This window comes from Felis catus, chromosome C1 (genome assembly GCF_018350175.1).
Source record: "Felis catus isolate Fca126 chromosome C1, F.catus_Fca126_mat1.0, whole genome shotgun sequence".
Lineage (NCBI taxonomy): Eukaryota > Metazoa > Chordata > Mammalia > Carnivora > Felidae > Felis > Felis catus.
Window position 1 is genome coordinate 215,480,440 of NC_058375.1, and position 6,292 is coordinate 215,486,731.

At 46.8% G+C, this 6,292-nt stretch overlaps 1 long non-coding RNA gene across 1 annotated transcript in view; it reads left to right on the forward strand.

Annotated features, from left to right (window-relative positions):
• Positions 1-2,021, forward strand: part of LOC109503189 — a 9,013-nt gene extending 6,992 nt beyond the window's left edge. The window contains exons 2-3 of the long non-coding RNA XR_002162095.3: positions 318-1,279; positions 1,423-2,021. This is a non-coding gene — a long non-coding RNA (uncharacterized LOC109503189). The remainder of the gene's footprint in view (positions 1-317; positions 1,280-1,422) is intronic.
• The last annotated feature ends 4,271 nt before the right edge of the window (positions 2,022-6,292 follow it).

A 6,292-nucleotide genomic window follows, 5' to 3' on the forward strand; every position in this document is an offset into this window, starting at 1 on the left:
AGGGTGGACTCCTGTGTTCATTTTACATTCTGTGTGTTGTTCATTTTGGTCATTATTCTTTTGGAGAATCAACTCATTCTCCAAATTTGACCAGCGGGAGGTCCTACGTTGCCAGTCAGGGTGCTTCATGTTCGGGACCCATCTCTGAACACTTCCTCGCTTTACGGCACAAGACATTCCAGGCTCCTTAGTAGAGTCATTTGATGAGTCCCTTTTCTTAATGAAGCCTTTTAAGGTTATCACTTTCTCTATTCTGATTGGGAAATCCTCGCTTAGCTCAGCATCGTGAAATGTTGTTCCCATGATTTCTCCTACAGGCTTCAATATGTTACCTTCCACGTGTGGACATGCGATCTTGCTTGGATGGAGTTTGTTTCTGGAGCTGTGGTGAACTGTAAGGAGAAGAAATAGAACTTGAGAATGAAATGGGGGCACTACTGATTACACAGGGCCAGCAGGCATAAACCAGAACTGTCTTGGGGAAACTGGGACAAAGCCCACCGGGACCCTGAGACCCACTGATGATGTGCGTCGCTTGCTGGTAACTTCCTGACCTCGGTGCCTACAGGTGTCCCCACCGCTCTGATGTCCTTGGTCTTCGTCAGACCCGTCAAGCACTCCCTCACCCGTAGCATGTGCTGTCCCCTCCACCCAAACTCAGCTCTCCCGGACAGCCATTGGGTTCCATCCACCCTTCACTGGGGCCGCTGCTTAAAGTCACGTCCTCGGACACCCAACCCAGAAGAGCTCTGCCCTACACTCTTGGTCACTCTCTTACCCTGCATCCTGTTCTTCATGGCACTTACCACTGCCTGATGTGGCCCGACACACTGGCTCAGATTCTCTTTATGAACCGTTGGGGCCTGTGACACTCATGACCGCACCTGCCTCCCAGCAGGACGCGATCAACATCCACCAAACGCACGACTGAGCGAGCTTTTGCCACCGCCGCGTCCTCACATCCGATGGACCTGGTCTTTCCCACCATGTTTTCTTCTTCAATGTTTAGTTGCTTCTTTTGCCTGCTTCTTTTTCTGGGGAAAAAAAAAAAGTTAGGATCCCCCTTCCCAAATTCTAACATAAACAAACAGAAACCACCTCTATTTGGATTATTTTTTGAAACTGTCCACAGCTAACACCTAATTAGGAGGCACACGCCATGGTCACCATGCTCTGCCTTACCACCCAGCGTGGAAGAATCTCCAACCTTCCTTCCCTTGTGCCAGGTTCTCTTAAAGCTCTCAGTGTGGCGTTCAGTTGTCTTCAAGATGATCTCGAGGTATTTTGTGTTACTGTAGTAAATGGTGTTCTTTTTCTACCATATCTTCTCCCTTGGGATTTTGGGTGTGTAGGAAAACTCCTTTGGGTTCGATTGTGTCGACATGTCCCCGTGAATTTATGTTTACGTGTGCTACATTGCAGCGCACTTCAGCGCATCAGGCAGGTGGCGACCATCATGATGGCTGACACAGTTATGACGGCAAGGTTCACAGCGACAACCATAGCAATAACGTGGCCACGCGGAGCACAACGCGGTCTCCAACACCGACAACATCTGGAGCCTAGGAGGCCCACGATAAGTATTTGCTGGATCCATGAATAAATTAGCACCCGTTGTCACAATCCTCATTTTTCCTGGTTTTACTGAGTGACCCAAGTGAATCGCTGACTTACACCGATGACCATTGTTTTAGAGTAACTATCCTTAACCTGTGAGGCAAGAACCCTTCCTGTTCCAGTTTTCAAAGAGTTATGGCTGAAAAGGGGGCTGAAAGGTATCAGATGTATTTGCAACACCTTTGAGACGCTTCTATAACTTTTTATTCAAACACATCAATATAACGGATCGCTTAAATGTTACAACACCTTTCCATCCCTGGGTATAAAATTCTGTATTTGTGTGTTCGTGTACGTGCATGTTCAGGTTTAGTCCAGAGGGGCGTGGTAGGGTTTTGATTAGGATTTTTACATTCTAACAATTTTTGAAAAAGGTTTATTTATTTTTGAGAAAGACAGAGAGAGAGAGAGAGAGAGAGAGAGCGCGAGTGGGGGAGGGACAGAGACAGAGGGAGACACAGAATCTGAAGCAGGCTCCAGGCTCCGAGCTGTCAGCACAGAGCCCGATGTGGAGCTTGAACTCACAAACGGTGAGATCATGACCTGAGCCAAAGTTGGACGCTTAACCAACGGAGCCATCCAGGTGCCCCTAGGATCTTTACATTCTAGTTCAATGGATACTGATTTACAATTGCCATATCTGTGTTGTGCAGGTCAAATGTAGAAGTCAGGTTTACGCTATCTTTGCAGAAACACATCTTCTGTTAAATTATCAATGCAATTTGCTTAAAGAGATACCTGAAATCAGAGCCTCAGGAAGTAATTATTCAAAAACCTCTATACTATGTTTTAGTTATTGGCCTTGTCATTTAAAAAGTTTCTATTAATTATTTAAAAATTTGCACAAAATATTTCTCTGTACTGACATTTTCCATTTTTTACTGAACACTTTCACTAGGTAGACTCTTATCTTTAAGAAATGGTGTCGTATCTTTTCTCGTAACAACTTACAAATTTCTAATTTCATTTCTTTGTATTTTGGAATTTCAAAAATTAGATTTAACAAAGGATTGCCTGTTTTACTGATTAGGAAAGGAAGCAACTTTTAGCTGAATTTATGGATTCCATTCTTTTTCTAATTAATTAATTTCTGCCATATTTCTCTTACTCCTCTCCCCGGGTTTCTTTAGGACTGATTTGATTTAAAAACAAAATAAAAAAAAATGAAGCCTGAGGTGAATTTGAGCCCAGGTGCTTTCTGTCATTCCTTTTGAAAAAGTGCACCTTTCTCCCTGATGGCCTTATTGGTGGTGGTGTATGTGTTTTGAAATAACGTGATCTCATTTCTATTCTCATCTAAGTAACTGACCATTGTATATTTTCATTTACTTTTTACTTTTTACATTTACTACCAGTGTTTAGATAAGTGACTTTCATTTTTACTTATTTTTACATCTTTGAATGATTTTGGTGTTTTCTGTTGAGTCCGTTTGTTAATTTATAAGTTTATTGGGGGCACCTGTGTAACTCATCGGTTAAGCGTTCGACTTTGGCTCGGGTCATGATCTCACGGTCCATGGGTTCAAGCCCATGTGGGGCTCTGTGCTGACAGCTCAGGGCCTGGAGGCTGCTTCTGACTCTGCGTCTCTGTCTCTCTCTGCCCCTCCCCTGCTCGTGGTCCCTCTCTCTCAAAAACAAATAAAACATTAACACAATTAATTTGTACATTTATTGTACCGTGGTAGAAAAGAATGTGTTTTGTGCCATTTCTAGTTTGGGGAATTTAAGAGATCTGTCAAGGTTAGCATGTGACCAACTTTCTAAATTTTCATGGACACAGAAGAAGGAAGAAAGCCTACTTATTTCTGGGAAAAACTACAATATACCTGTACATTTCTTCTTATTAGTTTCTTCTTATTAATTAACATCAAGTCCCTGATGTTCACATGCTTTTCGTGTGTGCTTTATCTCTCTTGGACTGACGATATTGTTTTAAAATCTTATCACTGCTTCTCTGTTAAATGTCCTTGGCGATTATAATAATTTTTGCTTTATCAGTTTTGAGTCAGTGTATCTATGTAACTCTAACGGCATTATCCTTTCCCATTGGATTTGGGTTTTGTGTCCATTAAAAATGGCCCTATTTGCCCCCATTAAATAGTAGTTGCTTAAAATTCAATTTCTCTGCAATTCTATTTCTTTCTTCTTCTTTTTTAATGTGCTAACATTGGCATGTTGTGTATTTGCTCATTCTTTTATTTTTTTATCTCCCTGATTTTCCCCCTTGGGGTGTATTTTTGTAAGTAGCACGTCAGGGAGAATCTTGGCGTTTTAATAAGTGGGTTAATCCATTTCTCGTCCTGCTTGCTTTTGTGTTTTGTGCTCTCGGCCTTAAAGCTCCCTGCCGCTCCATTTCTCATCTGCCCTTTGCCGTAGAGAAATGCGTTTAGCTTGCTCTTATCTTCTGAAATGGTTCTGAACTTTGACATTCTAAATGTAATCCTATCAGAGCAGTGCTTTCCCGTCTGTTTGGCCGAGCCCCGGCCCTGTGAGATGCTCTGTGGGAGAAAGATCTGTGGTCAAACCTCATGAGGAAGGAGGCATGCCATGTACCCCCTTAGACAGTCTTAAAGCCCAACAGTGTAGAAAATGCTCTGATAAGTCCTGCAGTGCCTGTCTTTGCCCTTTTCCTGAGTTACTTTTTTTAGGAGGTCTTATTTTACTATCATGGCCTGAAGCCCTCATGAAGATATTTCCCCAAATGTCAGTCAAGTGTGAATTTCTGAGCTCATCCTGGTACAGTGGGGAAACTTGCGGTATTGATAGGTTCCTCTCCCTGTAGCCCATCTGTCCTTAGGACTCAGCCATGGGCCCTGATGCCTCTAAGAAGAGAATGGCGAGGGGTGCCTGGGTGGCGCAGTCAGTTAAGCGTCCGACTTCAGCCAGGTCACGATCTCGCGGTCCGTGAGTTCGAGCCCCGCATCAGGCTCTGGGCTGATGGCTCAGAGCCTGGAGCCTGTTTCCGATTCTGTGTCTCCCTCTCTCTGTGCCCCTCCCCCGTTCATGCTCTGTCTCTCTCTGTCCCAAAAAAATAAATAAACGTTGAAAAAAAAAAAAAGAAGAGAATGGCGAGTGCTCTGGAGCATAAATGCTCGCAGGGTAGGGAAGGAGAAGCGTCTGACCTCCGGGGGTCCCCGTGGGGCATGAAGGGGCGGAGCATCTTCAGATTGAGAGGGAAGAGAAGGAGGGGGAGGGGATAAGGGTGAAGAGGTGAAGGCCAGAATCCTGACATCGCCCTAGGGTTAAGCTCTCCAGGGATAGAAAGGATAGTGACCCTGGGGAGGGGGGGGGGACAAGAAGTGAAGGTGGAAGCAGGGAGGCTTTTGTCGCATTTCCTGTTGGGATCTCAGGGACACCAGCTGGTCTGTGGCCTCGCACCAGCCACAGAGACTGTGCACCCTGCGGTCCAGAGGGATCCAGAAGAAAGCTGGGAGTTCTGGAGGGTCTCACAGGGACGTGGGGCTGCCCCTGTTGCCAAGGCTGCCGGAGGTGGCTGAGACCCTGAGGACCCGCAGCTCCGATGAGAATCAGTTGTAGGGCCTCGTGGGAGGTGGGGGGCGGGGGTCGCCTGGTTGTGCCCAGGGAGTCCCAGGCTTCCGCAGCAGAACCAGACGGGCACAGGTGGAACGGGGCATCGCTCAGAGGTTTGAGAGGGACCCGAGCCTCGGTCAGAATTCCTTCTGGAAACACAAGGCACATTTGAGTTAGGACACGTGAAGTAGAGGTAAAAGAACTGTAAAGGCAAATAGACAACATGCCAATGTTAGCACATTAAAAGGAGAAGAAGAAGAAGAAGAAGAAGAAGAAGAAGAAGAAGAAGAAAGAAAGAAAGAAAGAAACAGAATTGCAGAGAAATTGAATTTTAAGCAAATACTATTTAATGGAGGCAAATAGGGCCATTTTTGATGGCCACAAGGGACACTGCAGCACCCCGGGCATGGAGAGAGGGTACTTACTGAACCCAGACACAGAGAGGGCTGCATGGAGGGGGCTGGCTCTGGAGCGGAGACCTTCAGTCAAGGGACCAGGCAGCCCTCAGTGACTCCGCAGGGAAGGAACCAGGGAGGTACCTTCCCCGGCCACACTCTCCTCCTCCTTTCCATCTCTTGCTAACATCCCCATTTACTAGACCCAACCGGTAGCCACAGGACATGGAAACTTAGGGATGGGGTCCCTACGGGCCGGCTTCGCAGGGCCCAGCATGGCCTGGGGAGGACAGGCGTGCCCCTGGAGGACAACACCCGGGGACAGCACAGGGACCAGCCGGGGATTCAAGACCATGCCTGCCCCCATGCTGAGAGGCTAAGTCCACTTTCCTCTCTACCCAGATGCAATCCTGCTGGAAGGAGGGGCAAGGATCGCAGAAAAAGAGCCTGGCACACTCTTCAGCCGGACACTCGCCACCTGCTTGCCTGGCCACCTCTCACCTCCCAGAGGAGGGATTTTCGCACCCACAGGGGACGGCGATGCAAAGGAGCACTAGGCATGTTTGTTCCCGTGAGCGAAGCGCGTTGACTGTCGACCCGGATCCGCAGGTGCGTGAACACGTACGATGAATCAGCCTTAACTATTTATTTATTTTGGTAGCAGCAGGCGATTCCGACGGAGAGCCTCAGTTTCACGGCTAATGCCTCAGAACGATTCTCACTGTGTTCGCACGAATCAGCATCCGTGG